This window comes from Rhinoraja longicauda, chromosome 8, assembly GCF_053455715.1.
Source record: "Rhinoraja longicauda isolate Sanriku21f chromosome 8, sRhiLon1.1, whole genome shotgun sequence".
Classification (NCBI taxonomy): Eukaryota; Metazoa; Chordata; class Chondrichthyes; order Rajiformes; family Arhynchobatidae; genus Rhinoraja; species Rhinoraja longicauda.
In genome coordinates, this window is record NC_135960.1 from 51,042,120 (window position 1) to 51,058,371 (window position 16,252).

General features: G+C 42.5%; 1 protein-coding gene across 3 annotated transcripts in view; it reads left to right on the forward strand.

The window, feature by feature from the left end:
• LOC144595959 (cytoplasmic dynein 1 intermediate chain 2-like) overlaps nucleotides 1-16,252 on the forward strand; it is a 161,395-nt gene that overhangs the window by 80,915 nt on the left and 64,228 nt on the right. The window contains exon 1 of one of the 3 annotated variants that reach the window (XM_078403942.1): nucleotides 9,800-9,908. The exons of the other annotated variants lie outside the window; for them this stretch is intronic. The gene's annotated coding sequence lies outside the window, so the exon portion shown is untranslated. Of the gene's footprint in view, nucleotides 1-9,799; nucleotides 9,909-16,252 lie in introns of those variants that run through there. 3 annotated transcript variants of the gene reach the window in all.

Below are 16,252 nucleotides of genomic sequence, written 5' to 3' on the forward strand. Positions count from 1 at the left end.
AAAATCAACTTTAAAAATTTGCATCTGTGATCCTTATCATTATAGGATAATGAAGTATATTAACCTATAATTTAGAGACACCATATTTTGGCTGTATGCAATGCAAATACCTAATGTATAAATAAATAATAAGCGTAAGAGGAATCCTCTTGGCTTAACTTTTAAGTATTTGATAATCAGCAATGATCTTATTGAGGAGGCTTGAGAGGTTGTGCTTCTGCTCCTCTTCCTTTTGTTCTGTCTTCTTTTTCTAAAATATTACGAGGTGTCCAATGATGTGGTCACAAGTTCTGGGTTATCTAAACATGGATCTGTATATGGACTGGAACTTGGGCCTTTCAACTGATGTGCCCCAAAGTTGTACTTGCATGTTTAAAATTGGTGACTGCACATTTACCAATTAAAGCTTGGGACCATTAAGGTTCTTAGGATCATCTCAGTTGCAAAATTCCCACATGTAATTGTAATGCTGATATTCATCCTAGACTGGAACACAGGCCTCATTGTTATTCAGCTGGTGATGAATTGCTGTGGTGTGGACAGCAAATTGGAAAATATAACTGATATGTTCAACTCCAGACTGGAAGGAGCCAGAAACAAAGACTTTAAGGTCTAGCAAGACATTGACTGTTGCAGACAAAGACCAGGCAAGAAGTGATGGATTGCTTCCACATTCCTTTCAAGACTTCATCAAACAACAGTGAACTTTATACCAGATCCACGAGGGGTTTCATAGGCTATATCACAACCTGTGCGTGATTGCCCTGAGAAGGTTTGAACAAAGATACCCAGGGAGCTTGCACAATTCCTTTTTGTTGGGCAATCAACTGTTTCCACTGAAATCCAGCCAACATAACAAACCACTCACATAGTTACCAGGGACATGAAGGCTGCCTCACTCTTATCTGGCTGCTAACTACTCAGGACTATGAGAAGCAGAGTGAGCAATTTTACACTGGGCGGCATGTAAGCCATAAGGAATATATTGGAGATCACCATAGGTACTGTGAACCAAAATTCTAGATTCCTGGATGGGTTTGGAAGTGCATTCCAGATGCACTTTAGGACGGCACAGTGGTGCAGCGGGGTTGCTGCTTCGTGGCTCCAGTGGTCCAAGTTCAATGCTGACCTCGCGTGCTATCTATATGGAGTTTATATAAACTCGATGTGTCAGCATAGGTTTTCTCCGCATGCGCTGGTTTCCTCCCACATCCCAAAGAATTGCAGATTGATAGGTTAATTGGATGAATGTAAATTGCCCTTAGTGGGTACATTAGTGATAGGATCTGGAGGGGGTTAATGAGCACGTGGAGACAAAAAAATGAGATTAATGTAGAATTCATGCAAATGGGTGGTTGATGGTCAGCATGAATTCAATGGGTCAAAGGGCCTGTTTCTGTACTTTATCTGTCTAATTATTGATGGCTTATCGAATCACCCATAACCCATCAATGATATAGATAATGTCCTTGCCCATGGTTGTGCAGCAGGATGAAGAGGGGAAACAGGGAGAGAAATAAAGAGTTGTAGCATGTCTTAGTAGCAACTCCAAAGCTCAGATAATAAGAGAGCAACAGTTGCTTCGCAATAGTTAGAAACTTTTATTCTACACAGTGACCATCCTGAATAGGAGAAGGTTTAATCAGTTCTCTATCAATGAATCCCAACCATATACATATTGCTGTGTAACCATTGACAACGAACTTACTTGGACCAAACACAAAAGTTACTGCAGCTGTGGAAACAGATCTTGTAATTTGCAGTAGATGGGAGGAGTAATTTGTCCCATTGCGTCTACACCAGCTCCTAGTATAGCAATCATGTCAGTACCATTCCTTCATTCTTTCCACTCTTTGCTCTTGGGCCTGCAAATTATTCTCTGCAAAGTGCCTATCTTGGTCCCTTTAGAAGGCCTGTGTTTTTTCCACAATTCCGACAGGCAATGGGTTCCAAATATTAACCATCTTGAGAAAATTTGTCACAAGAGGCTGAGTATTCTGTGCTTACGGACTCAACACTTGTCTCCATTACAAGAAAGCTGATGAAGGCATCAATTTGCCTTGATGAATGTAGCTTCATCAATGCTCAAGAATCTTGACACCATCCAGAACAAAGCAGACTCTATATTAAAAACTATAGAGTCTGGTATATTAAAAAATTACTTCTTCCATTCCCAGTGTATTTAATCTGCAAAATACTCCAGGAATTTGCAGCCTCTATTGCTGAGAAGGATGAGGGCGACAAATACATAGGAATACAATTAAGTTCTCCACAATCTCAGATTGTCCTTACTCAGGGGCACATGACAATACGTTATTGTGATCAGTTCTGTGAGGAAGAATATTGAGAAGATTAAAGGGGAGGGGGGGGGGGGGGGGTAGGAAACAGCACCAAAACGCTCTCTGCCTCAGGATGAATATACTTAATGATTCACCTTTCTGAACAGATCATGAAAATCTATTTCCTCTGGAGAGAATACCCAGGGCGGCACGGTAGCGCAGCGGTAGAGTTGCTGCTTTACAGCGAATGCAGCGCCGGAGACTCAGGTTCGATCCTGACTACGGGTGCTGCACTGTAAGGAGTTTGTACGTTCTCCCCGTGACCTGCGTGGGTTTTCTCCGAGATCTTCGGTTTCCTCCCACACTCCAAAGACGTACAGGTTTGTAGGTTAATTGGCTGGGTAAATGTAAAAATTGTCCCTAGTGGGTGTAGGATAGTGTTAATGTACGGGGATCGCTGGGCGACACGGACTTGGTGGGCCGAAAAGGCCTGTTTCCGGCTGTATATATATGATATGATATGATATGATATGATAGGTCAAAAGAATGGAGCTAGGTATTACTTCTTCACAAAAAGAGTTGTGAAAATCTGAAACTTTTTCCACACAAAACCTTTCAAGGCTAGATTGATAGATTATAATAGATATAATAAGGAATACTCCCATATTTATATTCCATTCATTATTTGAACTTTTTCCAAAACAGTGGACCCTCCAGCTCTAAACCATGTTTAATTACAGAGCTTTCATTGGGTTACTGAGATTGCCCCAACTTCACGGTATTTTGCCCTTTGAGGAGAAAATGTAAGAGAAATACTTTCAAACCTCACAAGGCAGGCTGTGAAAAGAGACAAAGTAGAAAAAGTAGATATATGAGAATATAATTGGATCTATTTTTATAGGCAACGTAAATGGGAATTATGCCTTCATTGCTTCCTGATATTATTGCGTAAAGGCAGTGCTCCATGATGTGTATATAATGAAATGCACACACAGGGCATTACTCACTAGCTTCCTGCTGCCTAGTGAGGTCTTAATGATTAAAAACAGCTGACAAGATAATAAGCTCTCTTCAGTCACGGATAGGTGAATTTTGGATTTGGTTGAGTGATGTAACTCTTATCAGGATCTTAAACCCCATTAAAACCCAAGGACAAAATCCAGACTCTCGTTTCAGTAGGGAAATGAGAACTGAAGTATTGCTGGATCTTCTATCATTTGGTTTTGGCATTCAAATAAACAAATCATTAAAAGCAGTAAGATGTGTAGGAAAAAAAATAAAAAGCAGTAAGATACATTAAAAAACGATTTAAAAAAAAAACATTTGGGTTTCTGTTTTATAAATGCTGGCTTTGGGTAAGTTTAGCAACCAAAAATGAGTAAAATTGCTTTATTATTCATGTTAAAATCATTTAACCTCTTGGAATGTGATTCTAACCCGTTCACTTAATCTTTCAGAAGACTGTTAGGAATTTACATATTTTAATGAGGCCAGAAGCCAATAATTTAAAATGCTTTAGTCAAGTTTATTGTCAAATGCATAGGTGAGGTGAGATATAGGTACAATTAAAATTGCAGCAGCAAAACAGGCACACAGCCTCAGACAAAATTATAAACACAAATTACACATAAATTACAAGTAAAATTTCTGAAGGAAAAAAATGCTTTATAGGTTTGTGATGAGCTTTCAGTTTTGCCAGGATTTGGGAATCCTTGTGGGACATAGGAGCAGGAAGTGCTTCAGGAAGGAGGCAAAAACTTGAACAGTTCTCTCCAGCATGATGCTTGCTACGAGCAGAATGTCCGCCCCACACCACTCCATCACCCAGGAAGATATTAATTCCCTTTCTGCCAGAGCATCCCAAGACCTGGAGATACAAGGAACTGCAGATGCTGGTTTACAAAACACAACAAAGTACTGGAGTATCTCAGCAGGTCAGGCAGCATCTTATCGTAGAAACATTTTTGCCTAAAACGTTGGTGAAGACAGGAACCTTAATCACATTTGAACAATATTTGGTTGTGTACTTGAAATGCCATGACCTACAGGACAATGGCATTAATGTTGGCAGGTTATTTAATTGCAGTGTTATGTGTCTAATTCATCTCCAGTTGTAAATTTTCTATGATTCCACGATATCATTCTCCCTAAGGAATACTTTCACTTCTATCACATACAAAAATAAAATTCAACAAATGGTTGAATTTGCTTCAAGTTTGCCAACATATGCATCTCATCCATGGCCTGCCATTGGTATCACCCTACTTAGAGATCTCAGTTTTCTCCTTTATTTAAACTTTTGAACATTGTCCAGCTACTTGCTGAGCAAGCAACATCCCAAACTTGATGACTGCAGGCTCTTTAGTGTTGTTGATTGCAAAAGGAATTAGAGATAAAGCGCTCACCAGGACCTATTCTATTAAAACAAAACACAAAATGCTGGAATAACTCAGTGAGTCAGGCAGCATCTCTGGAAGACATGGATGAATGATGTTTCAGGTCGGAACCCACCTTCAGACTAATTGTATTCCAGGGAGAAAGCTGGAAAAAAGGTGGGGGCATTACACGGGCTGGCAAATGATAGGTGGATAAAGGCGAGGGTGGATTTTGATTGGCAGGTGGGTGTTTAGGTTTATTATTGTCAAAGCTTTTTTTACATGCTATCTAAACAGATCAGACATACCGTACATAAATACAATTAAGTTGGACTCAAGTACAATAGATAGAGCAAAGGGGAAGATACAGAGTGCAGAATATATGTTGCAGCATTGTAGCACATCAGTTCCATAGACAGAGTCCAATATCCTAGAGGGGGTTGAGGTGAATCGGACAGTACCCCAGCTATGGATGGATCGATCAGAAGTCTGATAACAGAGGGGAAGAAGCTGTTCCTGAGTCGGGGTGGTGCATGCTTTCAGGCTTCTGTACCTTCTGCAGGATGGGAGCAGGGAGAAGGAGGGATGACCTGGGTGGAGCAAGTCTTTGATTACGTTGTCTGCTTTTCTAAGGCAACATGAAGTGGGGTCAACGGTTGTTGGAGTCCATTCACAGAACTCCAGTCTGTGTTATGGACTGGACTACATCTGTAATTCTCTGGAATGTCTTGCAGTCTTGGGCAGAGCTGTTCCCAAACCAAACTGTGATGCAACCTGACAGTATGCTTTCTATGGTGCATCTGTTTTATTCAAGGCAGCAAACTCTCAACTAACTGTGGTGCAATTCTTAAAATCTGCATTTATATTTATGTACACCACGGTGAACAATAACAATGGTACGAGTCTGCTTCACACATTTGTACAGCTGCACAGCAGGGAGACGGGATCAACAAAGATCCACTTCTCAGCGGCCCATACAAGATGTAGAGGTAAAGGCAGAGTTTTTTAAAGATGTCTGAACACCCGTATTGAAGTAGATTTATCATGGTGGCAATCATTTGTAGCATGCAATGAGATTTTCTGCCTTCGGACATTCTGCTTAAGTTTCAAAGTCACGAAAAGGTTTAGGATTATTATTGTCACGTGTGTACCAAAGTAAGTGAAAAGCTTTGTTTTGCATGCTACCTAATCAAGCCAGATAATACAAGACATGAATAAAATCAAGCCAAACTCCATTTCCATTATCTGTTCTAGATCACTTGAGATACACAAGTCTTCGGGTAAAAACCTAACTATTTTTCTGTTTGGACCCAGTGAGTGTCTGAGTTGGTGTACATTGGATATGAGTACAGTGTCTTTGTGCCACCAATGAGTGAAAGGATGAATTTTGAAGAAAATGAAGAATTTCCATCAGGACCTGCAGTCATTGTAATCCCTCTGCTAGTCATGTGGGAAATTAATGGCATGAATTAAAACTAGGAAAAGAAAAATTAAGGTTTTCACCGTGCATGTATTTGTTTTACATTAGTTCCTGAGATCAAGGTAACATGAGTGAGGTTTTTAAATCCATGATACCTTGATGAAATAGAATTCTGGTATCAGATAGCTTTTAGGTCCACATTTCTTGCTGCTGATATAAAAACTTACCATATATTTGGCCATACCAGTTTTTCCAGGGCTACCCTCTCAGCCATTTCATGTGATCTGCAATGAGAGAATCAGTATTTGAATGGGTCAGATCAATGAATAAAAATTGATATTGGCAATGAGAGAGGCATAACATTGCTTACAAATAACATTGTTGGCTAAATTCAATATAGATGATTGAGTGGGATTGAGCATTATGGCGGAAGGTGTTAATGGAGGAAGGTGTTCACCTTGCCCGATCTGATGGAGCATAATCCAGTTCCAGCATTAAGTTAAAAAAAATATTTCTAGTCTGAGCGGTTTTATATGGTAGGCAGGGCAGGAAGTGGGAGATCAAGGAAACTTCCAATGTCCCTGGTGACTATGGCTGTGGGAAGTATGTCCAGCTGCAACTCCTGACTGACCACATCCGGTGGCTGGAACTGCAGGTGAACTCATCCAGGAAGAACCATGAAGCGGAGAGCATCATAGATAGGAGCTTCAGTGAGCAAGCAGGTTGCAGGTTGTTGGATGACCAGCAGGACAGATAGAGTGTAGTAAGAAACTGCAAATGCTGGTTTATACCAAAGATAAACACAAAATGTTGGAGTAGCTCTGCTGGGCAGGCAGCATCTCTCGAGAGAAGGAATGGGTGACGTTTCGGGTCGAGACCCTTCTTCAGACAGAGTGAGGGGAGAGGCAGACAATATGGAAGGGTAAGGTGTGAAAACACAGATCAAAGGGGTCAATGCTCAAGGAAAATGTAAACTGGTTCCTTGTTAGCTGAGGGGAAGGTGACAATAAGGCAGACAATCAGTACAATCTAATCAGGAGGACAGTAAAACTAGTCGGAGAACAAGCATGGGAGAGGGAAAGCAAGGGTTACTTGAAGATAGAGGTCAAAACATACCGCTGGGTTGTAGGTTGCCCAAGCGAACTATGAGGTGCTGCTCCTCCAATTTACATTACTCTTTAACAGTGGAGGAGGCCCAGGCCAGAAAGTGTTGTCGTCTCTGCATTACTCCCAGGGTCATGTGCTGGTGAAGTTAGGAATAGGAGGGCCCCACACATGAGCACTAGAAACAAGGCCATATAAGATGTGCCAAATAGATGGTCTCCTCTTGAGATTCCTTCCACAGAACCCACTCTTCAGCTAAATTTTTAGTTTAGTTTAGTTTGGTTTATTGTCACGTGTAAAGTTTTTGTTACATGCTAACCAGTCAGCGGAAAGATTGTACATGATTATAATCGAGTCATCCACAGTGTACATATAGTGCAAGTTTAAAAGAGTGCAGTGATTGTAATGCGTGATTGCAGATCCACTTCTGGGACCAGCACGCCTGACGTGGGCACCATCTTGTAATTATCCTGGACCCTGGAAATTTGATTCACTCCACAAAGAAGTGGCTGAGTACAGGGGATGCAGCAAAGGCAACATTGAAAATGTAGTACTGGATAAATGCACTTCAGAACTAGCTGAGCCTCTAGCTGTACAGTTACAAACAAGGATTTTGCATACCCTTTGTTTCCATTCAGATGTCTATCTTGATCCAATTAAGTTTAGTCAATCAATATTAGCAGTAACTAGATTCTAGAAAATGAATAAATAAAAACTCGCAAAAACATCAGGTAGTTCCTCTCTGTCCCTCCCCCACCCTAATCATTGTACTAGTTTTACTGTTTTACTGGTGAGTTTCATTGTCTGTATAACCCATTATCACCTAGCCCACAGCCAACAATGGACCGTTTCCTTGCACATCGTTACTTTTTTGCACATCTTTCATTCATTTTTCTATATCTCTCTATATCAAAACAAAATCTCTTGTTTCCCTTTCTCCTGACTCTTAGTCTGAAGAAGGGTCTTGACCCAAAACATCACCCATTCCTTTTCTCCAGAGATGCTGCCTGACCATTGAGTAATTCCAGCTTTTTGTGTCTATCTTCGGTTTAAACCAGCATCTGCAGTTCCGTCCTACACAGATAGTTTTGTTTCCTATGGATAATCAAGGATTTTGTACGTTCATAAGTTATAGTAGAAGTAGGCTATTCAGCACATCGAGTCTACGACGCCATTCAATCAGGGCTGATCTATCTTTCCCTCGCAACCTCATTCTCCTGCCTTCCCCGCATAATCTGACACCCCTACGAACCAAGAATCTGTCAATCTCCACTTTATGGCAATGAAGTTTGTGGCAATGAATTCCACAGATTCACTACACTCTGACTAAAGAAATTTATCTCCTTTCTAAAGGTGCATCCTTTCATTCTGAGTCTATGCCCAATGTCCTAGACTGTCCCACCAGTGGAAACACCCTCTCCACATCCATTCAAACCAGGCCTTTCACTATTTGGTAAATTTCAATGAGGTCCCCCCCTTCCTTTTTGTACACTATTTGTCACCATTCAGATGGATGGGCCCACGGTGGGTGCTGGAGGTAGGATAGACCCACGGTGGGTGCTGGAGGCAGGCTAAGCCCACCTCCAGCACCTACCGTGGGCCTATCCTACCTCCAGCACCCACCGTGGGCCAATCCTACCTCCAGCACCCACCGTGGGCCTAGCCTACCTCCATGTGAAATATGAGATGCTGTTCCTCCAATTTGCGATTAGCCTCACTTTGACAATGGGGGAGGCCTTGGGCAGAAAGGCCAGTGTGGGAATGGGAAGGAGAATTGAGGTGTTTAGCAACCGGGAAATCAGGTAGGTTCAGGCGAACTGAGTGAAGGTGTTCAGCAAAACGATTGCCCAGCTCGTTTGGTCTCGCTGATGAATAAGACACCACATCTGGTGTCTGGAGGTAGGCTAGGCCCACGGTGGGTGCTGGAGGTAGGATTGGCCCACGGTGGGTGCTGGAGGTAGGATAGTCCCACGGTAGGTGCTGGAGGTAGGATAGGCCCACGGTAGGTGCTGGAGGTAGGCTAAGCCCACGGTGGGTGCTGGAGGTAGGATAGGCCCACGTATGTTTAGGCTACTGTATATCATAGGCTACTGTATGTTTCATTTTTTTTTCCCATTGGAACCTAATCAGATGTACAGCACTTTGGTCAACGTGGGTTGTTTTTAAATGTGCTATACAAATAAAATTGACTTGACTTGACGGTGGGTGCTGGAGGTAGGCTAAGCCCACGGTGGGTGCTGGAGGTAGGCTAAGCCCACGGTGGGTGCTGGAGGTAGGCTAAGCCCACGGTGGGTGCTGGAGGTAGGCTAAGCCCACAGTGGGTGCAGGGGGTCGGACCTGGCGTGGTGAACGATGAAGGACCATTGGGACTACATTGAAGACCTTGCCACCTTGTCGGCACCCAAAACACTTTGCATATGGCATGGAAAGTATTTCCATTGTGTATGGTATGGAAAGTATTCACTGTGACATGTCGCATGTGATAATAACGTTTCATTCATTCATTCATTCTATCTTGGTGAATCTTTCTTTGTTCCTTGTCCATCTGTGGATGGGCCGGGCCAGGCCGCTGCCTGGGCTCCTCCTCCTCCTCCTCCTCCTCCCCCCCCCCCCCCTCTCGCCGTCAGCTGGGCGGAAGTGGAGCGCCGAGCCGAGCGGAGGAGGGCGGCTCCATCTTGTGCGAGTCGGGAAAGGCGGACGGCGGCGGAGGAGGAGGAGTGTCAACCTCAGGTCAGTCAGGTCGCCACGAACAACTTAGATTAAAGTCGCCACGAGCGCCTTGTGGCCGTGAGCCGTTTGGCGGAGGGACGGGACGGGACGGGACGGGACGGGACGGGACGGGACGGCGAGTGTGACCTCGCTCGCTCGCTCCGCCGCCGCCGCCCTCAGCTGGTCGGGATAGGGCGAGCAGGCCGTCGCTCCCCGCAACAACCGCCCCGGTCACACCTGCTCTCTCTGCAAAACTAACACCCCGCTTTAGGGTCCAGTGCACATTAGTGGAAACATTTTTTATCTTAACTAGAGCTGTCCCTGAGAGGGCAGTTGTTTCTTGCATTTCACAGCATTATACGGTGGTAATTCTAACATTGTAAATCTTACAGCCTTGGCCTTTGAAGAAGGGTCTCGACCCACAACGTCACCCATTCCTTCTCTCCAGAGATGCTGCCTGTCCCGCAGTTACTCCAGCTTTTTGTTTTCTGCCTTCGGTTTAAACCAGTCTCTGCAGTTCCTTCCTACACAGCTTGGCCTTTATGTTGCCTCCAGATGATCAGGCGGTTCTGTTCCGTTCCGTGTGGTGTGTGTGGGATGGCAAATGAGTAACCAGAGCAAGAATCGGGAACCATTTACAAAGGACCTGAGGGGCAGGTTTTAAGTATCTGGAACGAAATGTCATAGGATAGACACAAAATGCTGGAGTAATTCAGCGGGACAGGCAGCATCTCTGGAGAGAAGGAATGGATAAGTATAAGAAGATAACTGCAGATGCTGGTACAAATCGAAGGTATTTATTCACAAAATGCTGGAGTAACCCAGCAGGTCAGGCAGCATCTCGGGAGAGAAGGAATGGGTGACGTTTTGGGTCTAGACCATCAGTCTGAAGAAGGGTCTCGACCCGAAACGTCACCCATTCCTTCTCTCCCGAGATGCTGCCTGACCTGCTGAGTTACTCCAGTATTTTGTGAATAAATACCTTAGAGAAGGAATGGATGACGTTTTGGGTCTAAACCATTCTTCACACTAACGGGAAATGAGAGATATAGACAGTGATGTGGAGAGATATAGAATAAATGAATGAAAGATATGCAAAAAAAGCAACAATCATAAAGGAAACAAGCTGTTTCCTTAGCTGTTTGGTGAGAACTGGAATCTGGTGTGACAGGTGGGGGAGGGATGGAGAAAGAGGGAATGCAGGGGTTATTTGAAGTTAGAGGAATCAATATTCATACACTTGGTTGTAAGTTGCCCATGTGAAATATGAGATGCTGTTCCTCCAATTAGCGATTAGCCTCACTTTGACAATGGGGGAGGCCTTGGGCAGAAAGGCCAGTGTGGGAATGGGAAGGAGACTTGAGGTGTTTAGCAACCGGGAAATCAGGTAGGTTCAGGCGAACTGAGTGAAGGTGTTCAGCGAAACGATTGCCCAGCTCGTTTGGTCTCGCTGATGAATAAGACACCACATCTTGAACAACAGCTACAGTAGATAGAGTGATACAGTGTGGAAACAGGCTCTTTGGCCCAACTTGCCCACACCGGCCAACATGTCCCAGCTACACTAGTCCCACCTGCCTATGCTTGGTCCATATCCCCCAGACCTGTCCTATCGATGTATTGGAGGAGGTGCAAGTGAACCGCTGCCTAACCTGAAAGGACTGTCGGGGTCCCTGGACAGTCGAGGGAAGGGGTATAGGGACAGGAGATGAGATGGCTAGATTGGTGTGGGTCTGATATTAATTTCCTTCATGAGGTAGTGCTTTCCTATAGATCCCTTTGATGGTGGGGAGGTCAATACCCAGACCTCCCAACCCATCCGAATTTGGCGGAAAGTTTCCGCTTTCTTATTTAATTTCCGCCATTCCGATTTCGCCTCACATTTTTCCGCAAAACACATACCTCGCCTCACGCCGCTGGCCTCACCTCACAGCTGGCCGCTTGCCGCTGGCCTTGCCTCGCCACTGGCCCGGCCTCGCCAGTGGCATCGCCTCGCCGCTGGCCCGGCCTCGCTGCGTAGCGTGAGGCCCATTGATGTTGAGGGGGGATGGGGTGGGTGGGTGGGGAGGGGGAGTGGGGTTGGGACGGGAGGGTGGGGGAGGGGGGAGTGGAGGTGGGGGAAAGGGGGGAGGGGTGGGGGTAGTGTGGGAGGATAGAGGGGGGAGTAGGGGTGGGGGCGGACTTGGACCGTTGTGATTTGCTGTTGAAGACCACTGGAGCAAGTATGTCTTCAATGAAATTAGGTATGTGCTGTTTTAAATGAAACTCTTTCTTCATAACTTAGCCATACATTTTATGACCATTGTTCTTTTATTCAATACCAAGAGAATTGGGGTGTGTAAGGAAAAAGCAAAATAGAAAAAACAAAACAGAACAATTTTTTCTTTTTGTTGTAAAAAGCATTTCTGTTCAATAACCTTTCCATAAATAGAAGATATTAATGGTTAGCAGAATATACACATGATAGGCCTGACATTGTACATGTAGTCTAAGAACTACAGACTGTTGGAAATAATAGTCGTTTTTCACACATGAATGTCGCGCAATACGTATTTGTCGTGAATACATTTTTTTGCTGAAAAGTTGCATTACGCGCCATATAATGAATTTTGATGTAAAATTCTGAATTTTGGACATCAAAATTATGAATTTGTAAAATCAAATGTTGGGAGGTCTGCAATACCTGTGATGGACTAGTAATGTCGTGGGTATTTGAGTTACCAAACCAGGCAAACAGTCTGTATGCTCTACAGTGCACCTGCAGTCGTTTGATAGACTATTCGGCAATATGCTGAATCTCCGCAAACGTATGAGGAAATGGAGCTTTTTTTTGTGATGGCATCAATGTCTGGAACAAGGACAGATCATCTAAGACGTGAATGTCCAGGGACTTGAAGCCGTTGACTCTCTTCTGCCGTCCCGCCAATGAAGACAGGTTCATAGACCCTCTTCTTTCCCTTTGTGAAGTCAACTCCTTGATCTTGTTAACGTTGCAAGCATGGTTGTTTTTTGGACATCATTCAACCAGATTATCAATCTGGCTCATGTACACTGACTCATTACCTGTTATTCGTCCATCAATGTTGACAAATTTAAAAATGGTGTTGGGGCTGTGTCTGGATCACCCTTTTACACTATTTACCATGTCCTCCTGCACTTATGTTTTTCTACATTGCCTTATCCAGGTTCCCTTTAGTGCATCCAAGCTATTCATATCGACTACTCCACTTTCTAGTGAATTCTACTTTCTAAGTACTCTTGGTTCTTAAAAAAAAGTTGTCTTTATTTGGTTTGATATTAATGGTTAGCTTGTAGTGAACTTTGATATTAATGGTTAGCTTGTACTAAACTTTTCTGTTACAAATAGGAATTTGAAAAGACCAACAAGCCTTTTAGACCTTAAGACGTAGGAGCAGAATTAGGTCATTTGGCCCATCGGGTCTACTCCGCCATACAATCATGGCTGCCCTGCCATTCATTAACATTATGACCTTTTTTTAACCTCTGCCAATTTTCAGCATTATCTCCATAACCTTTTTCCCTTAATGTCCAGAAATCTGTGATTTGAATGAACAAATGATTGACCCTTTACAGCCTCTGAATTAAAAGAGAATCTGCTCACTTGAATGGCCTATCCCTATTTTAAACTGTGCCTCCTGATTCTAGCTTACTAGGACCTGGGAAACATCTTCCCTGCATCTAGTCTGTAAAGCTGTTTAAGTATTTTGTATCTTTCAATGAGATTTACACTCCTAAACTTGTGAAAATGTAATCTCAGCCCACTTAATCTCTCCTCGTGGCAATCATAGCATCCAAGGAAAGAGTTCAGTGAATCGTCACTGCATTCCCGCGTTAGGAACTACATATTTTCCTATGTCAGAGACCAAAACTACTCGGTACTCCAGGTGTAGCCTCACTAAGGCCCTATACAATTAAAATAGGAGTTCCTTATTCGAGCATTCAAATATACTCACAATAGAGGCTAACATGATATACCAAGTATAACCATTGCTTCTTCAATCTCATCAAAAGCAGAATTTTAAAAGGCTCTACAAGATCCGTGTACAAGCTCCACTTTTCCTTTCTAGCGAGAGAGCCAATAGGTGCAGGTGTAGGCCATTCAGCCCTTCGAGCCAGCACCGGCATTCAATGTGATCATGGCTGATCATTCTCAATCAGTACCCCGTTCCTGCCTTCTCCCCATACCCCCTGACTCCGCTATCCTTAAGAGCTCTATCTAGCTCTCTCTTGAATGCATTCAGAGAATTGGCCTCCACTGCCTTCTGAGGCAGAGAATTCCACAGATTCACCACTCTCTGACTGAAGAAGCCATCAGACTATTGCATTTATTCTTACTTGGTATATCTTAGATTCATGATTACATAAGTACACAGAAATTAGACTCATAAATGACATAAGAAATTCAATATAGAAAAAATAGAAATGATGGTAATCATATGGTGATGAAAGAAATCCAAGGTAGATCAACTGTTTAAATGGAAAATATCTATGTTGAAGCAGGACACTTGTGTCAAGCAAAGCCAATGAAGCGGGACACGTGTCAAGCGAAGTTTTCTTTATTCCTCAAGCGCCATACAGCTCCCAAACCCGCAACCAGTTCAACTCCTCCTGGAACTCCACTACCAATTGCCACTCCTCCCCATTCCAAGTTCCGTGACCCCACCCCCCAAGCCGAGGGTTCGCACCACGCGTGGCTCACCACCAGGGACCGCCACAACATGGAAAATTAGAGAACAGGGAGTCGAAATTAACTCTAAATTGAAGGCATTACATTTGCTTTGACAATGATTGAAGCAAATTACGTGTTGGACTGTATTAAAGGATCAATAAAAAACAGAAATAATGTAACAATTTTGACATTTTATAAATTATTAGTATGGTCACAATTAAACTAAATAACAAACTACAGTATAAACAGGATTCTGCAGCAATTGAAGAAATACAGTAAGGGAGTAACCAGCAAAAATTAAAGAAGGGGATGATCAGATTATGAGAAACTATTTGTATGTCAGGCATTTTCTGACTAAAAGAAAAAAATTGAAAGTGAAGCAGCATGGGGGAAGGGAGAAGATTTTTTTCTGCCTTCCATCACAGTGAAGGGGTGTCTGGAGGAGTCACTGTGATGGATGTTTGTGTTGGAATTGTGTGTCTTGTGTCTTTTGCTCTGTACTGTTGTGGCTGCGTGGCAAATGATTTTCGTTCAATTCATTTTGAATGACAATAAAGGTAATTCAGATTCAGAAGTGAGAGCAATTTTCAGATTCTAAAGCAATCAAATAAACAAGTTATATCACTACATGCATGGTGGTGCAACAGGGGAACCCTGCTTCAGATTGTTGAGGAATTAAATTTAAAAATAGGTCAAAATAATATTTCAGCGAGTGGTCAGTTTATGAAGCAGATACCCAAGAAAGACTGTGGTAGCAGTTATAATTGGTTAATTCAAATTAAAAAATAGGTAATTCACTTTAAAAAAACCCAATATTTTCAGATAAAGTATAGAGATAAAATGAGCTGCAATGTAGTGCAAAATACCTAGGAAATATTGACACATTTAAACCAATGGCTCCTAAAGCTACTCTTAATGTTTTTCATGCATTCTGTCTGGGTTTGTTATAGACATTCAAAGAAAGGGACAATTACAGTTACTTAAGTTTTCTCTAATTGTGTGATTACCAGGATGGTTGAAGATGTATTAGATGGACTCTGTTTATTCCAGTTGTTTCTTTGTGGTCCTTTCATTTGCATTTGTGAAAGGTGCAGAAAAGCCTTGTCAAATGGAGCTTATTTTACAATGTTAAACAGTTACTTTCTTGACAATAAACAAATTGTGTTTTATAAATATCATGCTTAAAGAGTGATTAAAAATCTACTTGAATCTACATTAGTTAATTTTTCTACATATGCACAAATTTATTCATACCAGCTCCAGAAATGTTGACAATACGAAGAAGTAATTGTCAGAGTCAATCTTAATAGATTATTATTTTTTAGAAATGATTTAAATTCAGACTATTGCAATTAGTGGTTGCAATTTTATTGAGAATGGAACATTAAAAGTGAAATATGGTAAAGATAAACTTAAGGCAAGGTTTTGCTTTTGGTAGCAACCTGGAACAATGTATGTGAAATATCCATTACTGTACACTTCGAATGATAAGATGAAAAAGATCCATGTGTAATTTATTCATAAAGTAGAATTGTGCTTAATTAATCTTGTTGGCATCACCATTGTTTTCATTACTGTGGGCCAAATATTTTTTTCTTCTACATTTGCTTTTTCATATCATATCATATATATACAGCCGGAAACAGGCCTTTTCGGCCCTCCAAGTCCGTGCCGC